General features: G+C 38.7%; 1 pseudogene; it reads right to left on the bottom strand.

Annotated features, from left to right (window-relative positions):
- Window positions 1–1,725: 1,725 nt before the first annotated feature.
- LOC101562482 lies at window positions 1,726–2,748 on the bottom strand (annotated as a pseudogene).
- Window positions 2,749–15,830: the final 13,082 nt, after the last annotated feature.

The following is a 15,830-nucleotide window of genomic DNA, read 5'->3' as shown; positions in this document are numbered from 1 at the left end:
GCCCAGTCCCACCTACACACATTTGATCAATTTCCTAGCTTTGTGGCTCCCAATACATCCCCTTTTTTGTTTTGTTTTGTCAGATATGGGTGTCTCATTGCAGTCAGAGAAGCTGTATTTGGAGAAGTCTTTAAAAGACCTTTTCAGCCAGGGAGATGGCTCAATAGAATAAGCACTTGCCTGGTAAGTACAAGGGCCTGAGTTCAATCCCTGGTTCCGGAAAAAAAAAAAAAAAAAAAAAAAAGGCCGGGGAGAAGGCTCAGTGGAATAAGCACTTCCCTGGCAAGTGCAAGGGCCAAGTTCAATTCCTGGTTCTGCCAATAAAAGACCTTTTCATACCTGACGCCAGTCCAAAGATCATAGGTACTTGAATTCAGCAAAACAACCCAATATTGTCCAATACTCCATAAAAGTAGTGGAATTACTATTATTTTAATTAGTGAAATGTATTGTTTCTAATGGATTTTATTTTTAATATTTTTTATTCTCTATAAAAATGTAAAGCTGGTAGGATAACAACAGCTTTCCCCTCGAGCCTAGATATAAAAAATTAAATAGAAAAGAATTCTTAAAATATTGTGGGCAATGGGCTGGCCAAATAGCTCAGCAGATTAAAGCACCTGCAAGCAGGCTCAGAGGCTGGGGGTTCAATCCCTGGGTATGCCATGCCGGCTCCGCCCTCAGGGTGTGCTGAGATGGCAATTGAGATGGTGTGGTGGTGTGCACCTGTAATCCCAGCACTTGGGAGGTTGTAAACAGGTGGATCACTATGAGTCCAATCTAGTAGTGAGACCCTGAACATCTTGTAGACCCTTCCCTAAAGTACAAAGAAAAAAAATGTGGGCAAAAACCAATAACAGGAAGAAAGCCAACAGATATTCAAACATGGTATAAAATGAAATAAGAAAGTGTACTGGCCTTAGGGTATAACTCAATGGTACAATATGCTCAAGACACTGGGTTCAATCTCTAGTATCCAACAAACAAAACTTTACATAATACAACCTGTAGAATTTACTCACTATGAATAATATTGCCTTAGGACAGTATTCTAGCATCTTGCTTTGGCAATTCTAGTTGCCAGTCTACCCAGAATAAGAAGCCAGGTGACAGTAAATCAAATAATGACCTTCGTTTCTCCATTCATACATCTCTCCAAATCATCCTTGCTGAGAATCATTACCATGATGAGCTTCTATCACATTATTTATTTCCTTTAGAATTATTTTATTAAATCATAAATGTACAACAGCTTCTCAACTCTACACACACTTAAATTTTTTAAAGGAAAAATGTTACATCTTATTATACCATGATCTCGACTAATAGCTTTTCAAAACTTTGAGAAAAATCTTTAAAAAGGTTTCACATGTCACCTGAAACTAACAAACTTAGCATTGTCAAGGAAGGAATGCTTCTACACTCTTACAAAGACCAGACCACTAGAAAGAAACAACAATTAAAAAAGCTAAGAAACTGTCTCAAAGGCATTTTTACAATCTTTCCTCCACAGTAAGGTAATGTTATTAAATAGTCTAATCCATTCACACAATGGCTCTCTGCATCTGCTCCGGGGTCTTCTGCCATATCACTGCATATTTATCCATGACTGAGACAAGATTTTCCTTAACATTGTTATTTCAATAACCTGAAGCTGTTCTGTTACCTCTGGACTCTCATCCTCTCCTATTTATGCAGTGAAGCCCATGGCAAATAAGAAGAAGCTCAGTATTGGCTCCTTCCACCATAACCCCACTTCCTCCACTGCCTCCTGGACCATAATTGCCTCCACCATATGGTCCCCCCATGCTCCTGCTACCACCAAAGTTTCCACTTTTCTTTACACCATAGTTAGAAGGTTGCTGGTTATAATTTTCAAAATCACTGTAATTTCTACTTCCATAATTTCCTCCTCCGTAATTGTCATAACTGCCTCCATAGCCCCACCCTTGTCTCCATATCCAGGTCCTCCACCACCATAGCCTCCTCTTCCCCCTTCATAACCAGGGCTACCTCCAAAATTGTCACCTCCAGGTCCTCCTCCACACCCATTATAGCCATTGCCAAATCCACCTCCACTTCCATATCCATGAGATTCTCCTCTAAAGTTACTACCTGGTCCTGGTCCAAAATTCCCACTGCCACCACATGAATCCCCAAAACCAAAGTTCCCTCCTCTTCCACTCCTTGAACTTTGGACTTCCTGGGTTTCTTGTCTAGACAAGGCCTTTCTTACTTCTGCATTAAGACCATTAATGGTGTGGTATTTTTGCAACACAATTTTATCCACAGGATCATGCTCATCAAAAGTAACAAAGCCAAAACCTCTTTTCTCCCCAGACTGCCTATCAGTAATTATCTCAATGGTATCAATTTTTCCATATTCTTCAAAGTAATCTCTAAGGGGCTGCTCCTCAGTATCTTCTTTAATTCCACCAATAAACAGTTTCTTCACAGTCACATGAGCCCCTGGCATGCCAGACTCCTCTCTTGCTACAGCAAGTTTTGGTTCAGCCACTCTCCCATCAATTGAATGAGGTCTTGCAGCCATGGCAGCATCAACCTCAGCCATGGATGAGAAAGATACAAAACCAAATCCTCTTGATCTTTTGCTTGCAGGATCCCTCATAATCACACAGTCTGTCAGTGTTCCCCATTGCTCGTAGTAGTTTCTCAGCCTTTTTCAGTGGTTTCAAAACTTAAGCCACCAATAAAGAGCGTACGAAACTGTTCGTTTTTTCTACTCATCGCAGACTTAGTCGCTTCAGCCGATTTTCCACAGCAGAGCGAGATGAGAGAGATCTCTGCGGACGAACGCGAACCAGACTCAACCTGGCGCTGTAGTGAGAACTGCCGCCGCTTGAGAAATACTGCTAACTGCACGTCCACATGCCACCAGGCACTGCCGCTACTTCCACCTGACACTGCCGCTACTTTCTATCAATTAGACAATTAACAATATAATAATGACGTTGATTAAATGTCCAATTACTTAAACTAGAATACACTGAATTTTATGCTTATTAATATAATCATTCACATTAAAATCAGGACTGAGACAAGCCTGCTTTATTTTCCGGTTTACTTGGTATTTCTCCAGAATTTTTCTAACAGAATTTCTGAAATTCAGCATTATTGACATTTGAGTCAGATGACACTTTCTTGGTGTGTGTATGGAGTAAGGGTGGGGGGAAGCTGCTTGGTGAATTGTAAAATTATTAACAGCATGACTGATGATAGCCTACTAAATGACAGTATCTCTCCCTTTTAAAGCAAAGGAAAAGCTTTCTCCAGACAGATGTTACTTAATGTCCCTTGAAAGGCAAAATAATGCTACTTGAGCACCACACTTCTAGAACATAAAATAGAAGAGCTGATTTATCTCCTTGCAAATGATTGACATATGTAACATAATTTTGTTTTCAAATTGGTAGGACAGTTTCAATAATTCACACATTGCATACATTCTTCCTAGTGGTTAATTGCTGTACAAGATGAGGACATGATATCCTATTTACAAACACCATTAGAACAAATCACTCTATTCATTAAGAGAATGTAACTATGTATCTATCCTAACCACTTTGAATACACAGATACAAAATGGACATTCATCTGTATCCCCTTTTTTTGTTAAGTTCCATTATTGCAATATAATTATAACCAGAATGTAGAAAGTATTATAACTTATAAGAAAGCTCAATAATATTGCTGGAAACCAAATGTATACAAATCAATCTTTCCCATAAAGCATCAGGAACACAGATTTTTTTTTTTTTTTTTTTTTTTTTGGCAGAACCAGGGATTGAACTCAGGCCCTTCCACTTGCCAGGGAAGCACTTACTGTACTGAGCCGTCTCCCCAGATCCAGAGAAGAAATTTTTAAAAAAGATATTCTGCTTACAGTACTTGGGTACTATAAGGTACTTGAAGGTCCAGGAAGAAGGTATCAGTAGAGTGACATCCTTCAAGGATCATCTCCCCAAGAGTCACATGGAGAGAAAAAACATTTTCTCAAGCTTTCACAGAGAGCAAATTGGTCAAGCAATGGCCATGACTCATCCTCATGTCAGACACTGACAAAAGGATGTACAAAAGGTGGTATAGGGCTACAGGATAAATCCTGAGAGTACTTGGCTGACCTTATCAGATACAAAAGTTACATTTCTGGGTATATAGGTCTTGCTATATCTTGGTCTTAACCATCCAGTAGAAAAGTACAAAAATGAGGTATATAAAGTAAATCCATAGAAAGTGCCTCTAGATGAGTTGTAAAAGGCTCAAGTCAATAACTTCTGAGGATAACCCACTAATATTATAGACTGCTAGGCAGTGTTAGATGTTTAGTTGAATTCAAACACTTATAGTATTTAGATGCCAATAGAATATTCACCTCTGATAGGACAAAAAAATTAAATAAATAAAAATTTTAAAAAAGAGAAAAAAATGGAAATGGAAAGAAGCAGTCAATGCTCTAATTAGCTTCGTCTCCTTTTTTCAGTTGTTTGTACTTTTTCTTTTCTTAATTTCTTATACATTGCTCCAGTTTTTTTTCTTCTTCCAATTTTATGTGTATATATCTGGCAATATGAATAGCTGGTTGTAAGACAATACCATGTATTACAACAAATACTGTGAAATTCATATTACTTTGTTAAGTAAAATTCTGTATGAGTTGTCAAAAAAATTAATTAATAAAAGAATCATCTCCCCAAATGCAAACCAACTTGAACAGTCCCTGGAGCATCATTCTACCTAAGACAGATCAAGTGAGTGTGCATAATGTCTACTTTTAGTATGACAAAATAAAAAGAAGTATTAGAGAAGACAGGGAGGAAGGAGTTGCCTGTATCGGTTTTCCCTCACTCCAAAAAGACACCATGCAGAAAGCTGCCATCTGCCTGAAGGAAGGATAATGAATTAAATCTGGGCCTTAGAGTTCAAACTTTATACCAGTCTTGCCACCTTAAAACTATGTCCTGGGTAAGTAACCCTCCATGAGTTACTTCCAAGCCAATACCCACAGATGGAGCTTCTGCACTGCATGAAGCCAAGCTTACTGGCTGCATCCACCACTTCCACTTGCTGGAACATGGAGCAAGACTACAGCTGTTGGGAAGTAGAACACAAAAGCAAGCACAAGACTTGTCTTGGAACTCAGTGTCATGTGTGCCATTGAGTCCCAGCAGCCAGTAGAAACAGAATGCCTCATATGCAGAAAAGAGATCAGAGAAAGTGCCTCTAGACTGATCCCAGCATCTGGTAGACTTATGCATCAAACTCCAGTTTTAGCATGTATCAGTTTTGAGGACTGAGCCTGGGGTACACACCCTCCTTCTGTGAACATTCAGGTTTTTGAAGTCATGAGAATCAGGTATGAGCAGCACAGCATCAGCATAGGTAACCAAGAGACTATTCTTTGTACAAGGGGATTGAGCCTCTTAACAAGAAGAGCTACTAAAAGGCTAGGCCCCACATGGTAGGCTGATGGCAAGGAATACTTGGAAATGTAATCTTCTACATGCACCCTATGTAATCTGTGGCCACCTGCAGCAGCACAGTCCACAGGGACTGGAAGATAGGAGTACAACATGTTCAGAAAGGTGCTTAGATGGTAAGAAAGGGCGCTGGGTTGTGAGAGCCCTATAAAAGCAGAGAGAGATATGACTTTCTACTCTAGTAGGTAGTTTGCTCAGCCACAGCAAGAAGACAAAGTAAGCCTGGCAGGCTAAGGGTGGACAATGGCAGACATGTGGCAGAAACAAACCCACACACCCACTGTCCCTGCTCTTATACTGCCAAAGAAAGTGTAAGAAAACAGATTTGCTGATACTTTTTAAGGAGAATAGTAAAACAAAACCAGAAAAAGTGTTACTATTTTAAAGAAATTGTAAAGCAAAACGAAACAAAACACAATTAGAAACAATACAGAATTTCACTTAACAAAATGATAGGAATTCAATAATGGTAGTTATACTGCATCTTGTTGTCTTCAAATTAGTTGTTCAGATCACCAGATATAAGTATGCAAAATTGGCCAAAAATTTACAAAAAACTAAAAAGGAGAGAGAAAAAAATTAAGCAATAACTGAACCTTTCAATAGACCAGCAGAAATCATCAGTACAATTATCTAAGCTATCCTGTATATAGAGAGACTGGACATGGTGGCGCATGCCTGTAACCCCAGTGCTTGAGAGGCTAAAAGCAGGGGGATCACTGCGAGTCTGATCTATGTGCTGAGACCCGGTAAACCCTGTTCTAAATGCATTTAAAAAATTTATGTATATGTACATAAATACATCTTTTACCCTTCTTTTTTTCTCTCATTCTACTTGTTTCTTCCCTTTGAATAGTTTCTTTCCCCTTCACAGTATCTATTGTACCTTTCAGATTTTATGTACTCTTCCATGTTCTTCCACTAGTGAGACAGTATAGTATTTACACATTGGGTGATTTGTAGATATTTGTTTAGTATCCAGCAACATTACTGAGCTTTCTTGTAAGTTATAATATCTTCTGTATTCTAGTTACAATTGTGTTAACTATGTCAATCATTTTCAAATAGATAAATCTTTTCCTTTAACTTTTCTATTTTGCATTCTAAAGTGGTGATTCTCAAGCAGTATTATTTTGCCTTTCAAGCAATATTTAATGACCTTTACAGACAGCTTTTCCTATGCTCAAACAAGGAGAGATATTATCATCTAGTAGGCTATTGCCAGGGATGCTGTGAAATAGTTTATGTTTTACCAAGCATCCCCTACTACTACTACTACTACTACTACTACTACTACTACTACTACTACTACTACTCACACACACACACACACACACACACACACACACATACACACCACAATGCTTCATCTGACTTTTTTTTTTTTTTTTTTTTCAGAACCGGGGATTGAACTCAGGTCCTTGTGCTTGCCAGGGAAGCGCTTATTCCACTGAGCCATCTCCCCGGCCCCTTCACCTGACTTAAAATGTCAATAGTGCTGAACTTTAGAAACATGGAGTAAAAGTCTTGTCTTATTCCTCATTTAATGTGAATGTTATATTAATAAATAAAAATTCAATGTAAACTAGTTTAAACATAAAAAATTAATCCAGAACATTCTGTAAACTAGCCCTGATATTTCTTGTTTAACAAACTACCTATTGAACAAATATTCAGTCTTACAACCTAACTGTGCTGTTTGAACTTATGGCTTGCCATTCATATTTTTGACCATTTTTATATAGTTCTGTACATCTTCTTTTTAGATTCTCAGTGTCTTTTTAAGGTGACAAAAGAGAACCTCGGTTGTACCTGTCAGTTGATTTTGTAAACGTCACAAGAAGGTGATATTTTTAGGCCAAGAACCCTTGTTTTCTAACTTTGCTGTGCATTTAATTTCAATAAAACCCCACTATAATGTAAGTTTATCTAAACAAATGAGGGAATAACATTGAGATTTAGTGTTGCAACACTTAGCTTCTACTTTATTCATTTGTACTGGTTGAATTTATTAAATCTTTGCTGTCATCGGCATTTTGGAGACAAAGGAGGGAAGTCTCTGTTTATTCATTTCTGTCTAATGCAGTCACCGAGCCTCAGGGGCTTTCGTCAATCCCACATGGGTGAAATAACCATTCCCTTACAGCAATATTTTAGTACCTATTATGATGTGACACATATTTATTTCCAAGTATGACAATAAAAACTAAGAAAATAGAAAAGGAAATAGTCTCCAGACAATGAAATCATCAAGACTGTTAAGTAGCCAACTGTGAGGGAGGCTGTAATGGAGGGCTCACTGTGCTGCCCCTGACTGAGTCTTTACCACACATGAAAGTTCAGGAGAATTTTCAGAGCTTTTTCTCTTCCACTTATGTTCTTCTAATCTCCTCTGGTCCAAAATTTTGCATTCCAGAAATCCTCTGCATTTTTTTCTGTTTAACTAAGGACTTCTGTATAAATTGCACAAGCTATGGGGGAAGGGAGGTAGGGGGCCATAGTAAGTAACAAGTGCTCAATAGCAAGGAAACTGTCCAACCTGTAGCCATTGCCTGGGCTAGCAGTCCCTGGACCAAAACAGAAACACAAAATCTGAGAAGATTCTGTCTGAGATCTCATAAATCAGTATCTCCATTTTAAATATGACAAGGTGATTTATGTGCATATTGAGATTGCAGGAGCCCTGATGAAAAATAGTCAAAACATGTATGTGAGGTATGCCCTTTCAATGAATGTTAGGCTATCCTTAAAAGTATGAATTACTTTCAAAAACAAGTTACTACTGAATTTAAAAAAAATCTTTTATTTATTTGGTATAAGGGTCTCTCTATACAGCTTGGGCTTGCGGTGATCCTCCTGTCTCAGCCTCCGCAGCGCTGGGACTACAGGCATGCACCACCATGCCTGGTTTCAGTAGCCAGCTCAACGTGCCTGGGCTGGAAAGGCATGCGGTACCAGGGATTGAACCTGGGTCTTTGCTCTTGCCAGACAGGAGCTTAGCTCACTGAGCTATCTTCCCAGCCCCTGAATTGGTTTTGAAACTTATCCCCTTGAATCATATGAAAATTATGCTAAGCTTCCATACATTATTTTCAAATATTTAGCTATAAGTGGTCTGGAATAAGACCTCAGTATTTGTATCTCCTTCATATACAGCTCCTTGGTGAGGCTAATGTCTATTAAATAGAATTGAGAACGTTCTATCAGGGAATTTTCCTTATTTGGATTCCCTGAGAAGCTAGTGACTGTTCTAAAGGGAGCTACGACTTTGAGCTGGAGTGTTCACCAACAACCAGGAAGGCTGCATAGCAACATAGCATAGTAGGTATCCACTCATGCTTATTGTCATACTCTAGGAGAGTCAGTCTCAAACTGTGCTACTGGTTGGCAGCACCCTGACACAGGAACATGTCAAAAGGACAAATTTTGAATTCCTAACCATCTAAGCAAACCATCACCTCTATGGGTGGATCTTAGCAGTTCACTTTGGAAAGATCTCTGAGTGACTGAGGTGCTCAACGAGCTTAAACATTTCTGGCCAAGGAGACTTCTAGACCAGCAACAGACCATGTGTGCCATCCAATCTTCCAGAGGACATTAGGCCTAGAAACTTTTCTATCTTTTCTTAAGTAGCATGTTTCTTTACCAGACTCTTCACTCCCTATCCTTTATCCATTCCTAGAAAGAAATTATTGTACTTGCTTGGAGAGAAATAACCATGTATTATTGGGTGACCAACTGTCTTGGGCCTATTTGCCAGAAGCAAATCACATTGCAGAGGATAAAAAAATGGCACTACTTATGAAAATGAGTTTACTTACCTGAGTTTCACTAGCCTGAGAAGCTGTCGTCTTCAGGCTGTCTGTAGTCCTAGTTAATTGATCTTCCAGGTTAGGAATTCTTCTAGGGTTCCTGGCTGTTCTATGTTGGCTGTTCGTTGAACAAGAACAAGGAATTCATTTTCTCCTTTTTTTTTGTGGAACCAGGGATTGAACTCAGGCCCTTGCACCTGCCAGGGAAGCGCTTATTCCACTGAGCCATCTCCCTGGCTCCTTCATTTTCCTATTTTGGACAAAACATTGTGAAATTCTGCTTCCTCAGTTGGAAGGAAGGAAGGAAACCCATTGGAGAATGGGTTTGCAAAGTCCATTCATTTCCAAATGTTGCAGCACAAAGGGACCACTAAGAATATTAAACACTGAGTCTTGAGGCAACTACAGACTCCCTGCATTGATTGATGTAGGTTGGACTGCGGGCATCTGGGTTTTAGAAAGATCACCAGATGATCATATTTTATTTTATTTTGTATTTAGTACCGGGTTTACAGGGTCTCACTATACAGATTGGACTCATAGTGATCCTTATGTTTTCAGCCTCCCAAGCGCTGGGATTACAGGTATGTGCCACCACACCCAGTCTCAGTGGCCATCTCAGTGAGGTGGGCAGGGTGGTACAGCACACTGGGTATCCAACACTGGTCCCTGCATTTTGCCTAAGCAAGTGCTTTAATCTGCTGAGCTAGCTGGCTGGCCTACAGCAGATGATTTTAATGTACTACAAAGTAAGTGTATATGTAGCACAGCCGTGCATAAAATCTTTCCATTAGGATGGTGGCTCAGTTAAATTATAAGCATGAATTTACATGTATTTATAAGGGTGAAGTTAAATATCCTTTCAGATAGACTACATAAACAGTAGGTTATTTGGGATCTTAATCTCAAATTCTTTCTTTGAAATGTTTGCTGCACAGAAAAATAGTTTCACATTGGAAAGCAAATCATATTAAATACTTGAACCTGAACCTGCTTAGTGATTGGAAATAAAGTCCTACTGACTCTGGAAAGAACTTAGGGTTGTATTTCTTCACAAACTATATGAACATTAAAGCTTGTTATGACAGATCCTTCCATTCCATCCACAGAGATTCTGATTAGTGGCACTGTAGGGGAATCAATATATTTGCAGTTTTCATCATCTCCAGGTGGTAGTACAGTACTGCTGATTCAGGTCATATATCTTCTTTAGCTAAATGAGAGCAACGTAAACACATAGTGTCTATTATGCAAAAAGATGTGGGTATTTGCTTCTTCTAGTGCTCAGATCTAAGGAGTCTATGTAAGACCTTCTGTATGCTAAGAAATTAGGCACAGATAACTATTTTGTAGAGCTGACAAAGGCCTCATAGAAATCATAGCAAAATTATAGTCACCTCAATAAATGGAATCCTGACCATATGCTCACATCTTTTGAGAAATCTTAGAATCCCCTTTGATTGACCCAAATTCACCTCAGCTACATTCTCAAAGAACACAGCTGAAGGAGGCATTCCCATTGGTCCAGTGAAGTAATGGACCTGAGACAGTGAAAATGGCAGGAAACTGGGATTAAGAGAAGGCAATTTTTAACCTGGGAGCCTTGCACAGATTTAGTGCACTAACTTGGTGGCTGTCCAAAAAGTGACCTTTGGGATCATTCTTGGCCACTGTTTGTCAGCTGACCTCCATGAAACTAAGGCTATCTTCTGGAAATGCGACTACCTCAAATATCAGCCACCCTGAATCAAGTATGCTAGTGTCTAATCTTTGCAAATGATGGCCTTCAAAGAATCAGATTTGAGAACTCACTTGATGATATTTTATCCATTAATTTGGTACATTCATGAGAGAAGCCCAGCATAGCATAACTGTTAATTTAAACTCAATTTATTTCATTAATTCTAATATATAATACATTAATTATGAAATCACATACAGGCTGCTATTTGTCTTTTCTCTCTACCACCACTCTTTGATACACAGAATTTTTGGAACCCACTGGAAGAAGTGAGATTCTCCTTACCCTCACAGTTAGAATCACAATTCTTAGTCATTGCACTACAGACTGGCAATAGTCATTGAGTTGCTGTTATACTTTTAAGCAGACACAAATGTGGTACTAACAAATATCAGAGAAATAGAAAATGTATCACCACTCAGATCAGAGTTAAAACCTCCCTGCAGGTTGCTCATGAACCCATGCTAGCCAGAATTAAATATACGTCATCGATATACATCTAGTAAGCCGCTACAATGTTAATACCATTTACACATTCTGCAGGAAAGGGGTACTAGTTCTGATATGCCACTTTAGCTCAGGGAAATCCAGCCATAAAATGTGCATCTACTCACCCAAAGAATTTCTTAAATACTAGCAAGCATACAGGTAGCCCACTTCCTTTGGCTAGGTGAAACACAATCCAGCTGAGATTAATGGCTATTAATCTCAATAAGAACTTTGTTTTTGAATGAAAGAAATAATCTTGCCAGAGAAAAGTATGTTTTTAAAAAGAGTGAGGAGGCGTTGATCTTATTATTCCACTCAGTGTTCTGCTGTGTTCTCATCTTTTTTGTGACTGTGATTTGAAAATTCTATTATATACTTCTGGAATATAGTAAACTATTAACTGAGGGGGTACACTGATTTTCATATATCCCATTCTTAAAAACTGTTATACAAACCATGCTAGAACCCATGTTGAATTTAAAGATTGGCTAAAATACAATGTCTGCTTATAAGGCATCTAGAAACCCTCCATAGACTGCCACACACACACAATTTATGTTAAGGGAAAACATAATGAAATTATGAAGTATCAAAATCATTTTAGCTGAGGGATTTATGGCAGGTTTCATTGATAATTTGGCATTTTTAAAAACAGGACTTGGAAGACAGGTAAGAATTCTGGTAAGTGGAAATGGAAGAAGCCATTCCACACAAAGAGAAGGAAAACAGGCTGCAAATAGAAGAGGAGACGGTGATTTCTTTAAATTATGATACAACTGCTTTAGCTAGAAATGTTTTTTCTCTTCCCTCAAATCATCTCAGAGGTCCCTAGATGTTCCTTAGCTTTTTCAGAGCAGCAATTTTGTTTTTCTTTTACTTACTGTGGCATTCCTTAAGGTTTTCTTTTCTTTTCCTTTTCTCTCCTTTTTTCTTCCTTCCTTCTTTCCTTTCTTCCTTTAGAAGGCATCCATCCTGAAGCATTTTATCATAGTAATAGACAGTGAACTAATACAGGTGTAGGTGCCTAGACTAATTCTGGTCTATTTTGTTCCATCAATTTTTTATTTGGTTTTTTATCAATAACATGCTGCTTAATTCCTATAACTTCTATGTGTGATTAAAGATCTTTATTTAACGTCTCCAGCTTTGTTCTTTTTGTTCAAGACTGCATTGTCTATTTGTGGTCATTGGTGGTTCCATAAAATGTCAGATTATTCTCTATTCCTGTGACTACCTTTTTCCTTTATTGGGAAGTACATTTCATATGTAAATCACATTGTACAGTATGGATAATTTTAACATTATTCTTTCAACCCATGAATATGAAATTGAATTAATTTTTTTGTGCCCTCAAATTCCTTCATCAATTAAAAAAAATGTCATTGTAGAGACCTTTCAGTTTCCTGGTTAAATTTGTTCCTTGATTTTTAGAACTATGATACCTTTTGTGAATGCAGTTGCTTTCCCGATTTCATCCTCGGCCATTTCAGTATTGCTGGATAAATGTGCTACTGTCATATATATGCTGATTTTTTTTTCTCCTGCAACTTTGATGAATTTGTTTATAAGTCCTAATAGCTCTTCTTGAGTGTTTAGATTTTTCTGTATATAAAATCATATCATCTACAACCTTGAATTTTAGTTCTCCCTATCCATTTTTCAATGACTTTTCTTTTTCTTGACTGATTGCTCCACTAAGAGTTCCAGTGTGCTATTATGGTTTGGATATATGTCCTTCAAAAGGTTTGCTATGGCTTGTGTCTAGAGGCCACCTCCAAATCTTCATGTTGTCACAGTGAGGCTGTTCAGAGGTGGTTGGAACCAGGGTGTGTGAGGCAGAAATTAAGGGTATGTGACTATAAAGTTAGTCCATTGGTTGATTTGGCACCTTTGGGTGTCCTATATTTTGCCTCAGCAATGGGAAAAATGACTAAGAGAAGGGTCAGTATGTTCAAGGTTTGGTTGCTAACAGTTTTTGGGAATTGATTCAATCATAAAGGCTCCAGTTTCACTAAAGGATTAACTGACTGATAACAGCATAATTTGATGGCATTAGTGGAAAGTGATGGAAGCAGGAGGTAGGAGTCTGGTTGAAAGGAGAATCCCATGAGGTGTGACTAGGGGACTACACCTACTTCTTAGGCCCTTCCTCTCTAGCTATGTCCTTCTCACTCTGTGACCTCCCTCCCATACTGTGAGCGGCTTTCCTCCACCATGTGCTCTGCCTCACCACAAGACTGAAAGCAGTGGAAATGAACTTGCCCCACATTATGTGTTCTCCTCAGATATTTGGTTACAGTGATGAAAAACTGTCTAACACATACACTGAGTAAGAATGGAGATAGTAGACACTATCACTGTATCCTAGTTCTTGGAGGAAACATTTGCAGCTTTCCCCATTCAGTGAGGTATTGGTTGTGGGGTTATTTGTACATAGCTTTTCTTCTATTCAGGCATATTCCTTCTATGCCTAATTTGTTGAGAACTTTCATCATATATATATATATATATATATATATATATATATATTATCCTTAATTCTCTTGATATGATACATCACATTTTGCCCCAGGGTAAATTCCATTTAATCATAGTATATAAGCTTTTATTATGTGCTACCAGATTTGGTTTGCTAGTATTTTGTTGAGAATGTTTGCATGTATGTTCCTTGAGAACATGAGTCAGCAGTTTTTCAGTTGTTTTATCTTTGCTTGATTTTTGTAACAGTGAGTTTGGAAGTTTTTCAATTTTTCAGGAAAGTCTGAAAAGAATTTGAGTTAGTTTCATATAATTAAGCAATAAAATTATACAGTCCTGTTCTAACACCATCTGCTCCTGCTTAAGGTTGACTCACTCTGAGTTGCAGAATCAGAGCAATAATGCAGGGGTTTCTTACAGAAAAATGGGCTACAGTGGTTCTTTAGTATAAACAAAGTTCATTTCTCATCACCAAGCCCACACAAACCTTACCTCAAGCATGCAAGAGAGGCGCACAAACTGTCCTCCAGTGGTAATTCTTGTCTTTCCTTTCCTCTTCCAATGTGGCTGCCTGACAGGTTACACTAGGCCCACGAGCTAATGACCTATAAATGTATTTGTGTCTTAGTCCAGCCTTTACTTTCCATTAACTCTTGGTAGCTAAGTGGGCACAGGAATCAGTGTGAGAGTTATCAGATGTAATTGTGGGTGGATAGATACACTACTAGGAACAATAAGGCTGATGCACAGGCTTTTGCATGTCCCTCAATGTATCCAGACACTAGAAAAATCTTGGGGGAGCAATGATGAGTTTCTTAAGCTACTGTGTGGTACTGGAAACTAAAATTGTCCTGGATACTTGAGGACCAATTTTTCCCTTTGTGAAAAGCATTAAAAGAATTATTACGTATAGGCACCATGTGGATAGGCCTATAGGCCATGGAGCACATGATACTCTTACAGGAAGCAGACACCTGAATGTCAAGTAGGTTAGCTTCTTACCTCATTTTCTCAGGGCACAGGAGTTGGATCAGAGGGTGGTTGTTTGCTCTCCCAAATGTACAGGCGTTGTATGTATGAAACAGGAGAGAGAGTTGAGTGGCCTACAAGAGTAAGGTAGGTGTCTAAGTTTCCCAGTCACATCTGGCCAGGAGTTTCACATTGCTTAAGTAAAACAGTCACTTTGTATTTACCATTTCAAAAATTAACTATTGGGCAAGGTAAAAGCAAAGCTTGGAAAGATTTTAAGGAGCAAACTGTGACACATTTGTGATCCCAAGAAAATTTTTTTTTCTAGGAGACCTCTACTACGTTTTCCTGACTGCCTTTAGATTTCTTTCTAGGGAAATTTCCCAGGCACTGCTTTCAATTTTCCTAGAAGCTCTAGAAGTTCCAAAAGACTAGGATCCAGGGCCAACAAACACTCATGCATCAGAAGCCAGGATCCACACTTTACGAATTTTCTCACCCCACCCCAGCAATCTTCCACTCTTACATTGGCTTCTTATGATCTTGTAGGATATAGAACCAAAACTCAAATCTTTTTTATTTTTCTCTTAGTTTCCACATTCTTGGACACCCCCCCCCCCCCAAGCCGAGGCACTGTTCCTGTCAACCCAGGAATCCACTCTGCACACACTTTCTGTGCAGAGTGGATTCTTCTGTACACTGTTGACCTTTGTAGTGACAATCCTAGTAACACTACAGTTCCCAGTACTCTGTCCCTGCCCATCAAAAGCCATGGCTCTAGCTTAGAACAGGTTTCCTCTTCTCTGGAACTTTAGCGGGCATCAGGGCTCTACTCCCCTCGGG

Source organism: Octodon degus, unplaced genomic scaffold (genome assembly GCF_000260255.1).
Source record: "Octodon degus isolate 3935 unplaced genomic scaffold, OctDeg1.0 scaffold00081, whole genome shotgun sequence".
Taxonomy (NCBI): domain Eukaryota; kingdom Metazoa; phylum Chordata; class Mammalia; order Rodentia; family Octodontidae; genus Octodon; species Octodon degus.
The sequence above is the reverse complement of the archived record's forward strand: the minus strand, read 5'-3'. Positions and strand labels throughout refer to the sequence as shown.